Genomic DNA, 1771 nt, shown 5'->3' with positions numbered 1-1771 from the left:
ATGTGGGCAACATTTGGAATGTAAATAAGTAAAACAACTAAAAATATCCACACAAAAAAGAAATTTTCAACATTCTTTGTCATTAGGGATATACAAACTAAAACAACTCCGAAATTATATCAATTCCCACTAGAATGGTTAAGATAAAGAACTCAAGGGACTGCTCATGGTAGCAAGAATGTGGAGCAAGAGGAACCCTCCTTCATTGCTGATGGTAGTGGAAACTCCTACAAACATTTTGGAAATCAACATGGTTGATCCTTAGAACAAAAATAGATCTACCACAAGACTCAGATATACCACTCCTTGGCATATACCCAAAAGATACTTCAATATACCACAATGACACTTACTCAACTATGTCCATAGCAGCTTTATTTCTAAGAACCAGAAACTAGAAACAACCTATTTATCTCTCAACTGAAGAATGGATAAAGAAAATGTGGTACATTTGTACAATGGAGTATTACTCAACCACTGAAAACCATGACAGGCCAATGAATGGAACTAGAAAAGAGCATCCCGAGTGAGGTACTCACTTATAAGTGGGTATGAGTCATAAAGTACAGGATAACTATGCGACAACCCAAAAACCCAAAGAAGCTATTTGGCAAGGACGTTTCAAGAAGGAAAGTTCAAATCTTGCTGAGAAGTTGAAATAGATTACACATCTGGAGTTTAGGAAGGGAAGGCCTAGGTGGGAGAAGGAGTAGGGATGGGGACAGGAGTGATGAGGTGATGGGAGGAAATAGGGAGAGAATACTGGGTGAGACAACTAAATTGGGGTGGCATCTCAAGGACAAGCTAGAAATCTAGGACAATGGAATCTTCTAAGAATCCACCAGGGTGAGTGTAGCAAAAACTCCTAGCAATGGAGGTTATGGAGGCTGACAGTTATGCAGTCTTCATGTTGTATTCCTAAAATGGCGCAAAGATTATTTTAGAACAATTTAGAAATGCATTTATCTATGGTTGTAAAGATAACAACTAGTGGGTAGTTTATTAAAATGTTCATTTGACAGATTAAAAGTGCTAGGTTGTCCTTGATGAACTATGACCTGGTCAGCTACCAGTTTTGGCTCAGTTAACAGTAGCAGACATGGGTTTCATCTTACAGTATGCACTAACATATTCTCTTATTTTTTTAAATTTCTCCTTATTTCATATATCACATCTGAAAAAGTTTCATCTCCCTCATCTCCTCCCAATCTCTCCATGCCATGTCACCTCTCCACAGATCCACTCCTCATCTTTCTTCTCTTTTCTTCAGAGAAGAACAGAACTTCCAGGGACATCAGCCAATTGTGGGAAAAAAATTCATTAACGGTAGATACATGCCTTCATATCAAAGCAATCCAGCAAGATGAAAGGGTTCCAAAAGCAGTCAAAGAGTAAGAGACAACCCCTTCTCCCTTAAAGACATTTGATTACTCCAATAACATTCATGCTACTTATTAAAACAGACTTTTTATGAAACCTGGATCTCATTACTTTGCCTAGTTGACTCTTACGAGACAGTCCTTGGGATAGACTGACTTACTTTTAGGTAAGCATTTTGCTTGAGTGCAGGTGATCTGAACTCAGATACTCCTGCTTACACAACAAGCACTTTAGTGACTGAGCCATCTCTTCAACTCATAAGTATTGTCAATAATTTCTTTTCCTTTCTTCTGTAATGACTAGGGATTGAATTTGGACCATTATTGGTGCAAGGTAAGCACTTTACCACCTAACTATATCTATAGACCTCAAGAATAACAATATTTGAAAA

This window comes from Grammomys surdaster, unplaced genomic scaffold, assembly GCF_004785775.1.
Source record: "Grammomys surdaster isolate TR1022 unplaced genomic scaffold, NIH_TR_1.0 125982, whole genome shotgun sequence".
NCBI lineage: Eukaryota > Metazoa > Chordata > Mammalia > Rodentia > Muridae > Grammomys > Grammomys surdaster.
The sequence above is the reverse complement of the archived record's forward strand: the minus strand, read 5'-3'. Positions refer to the sequence as shown.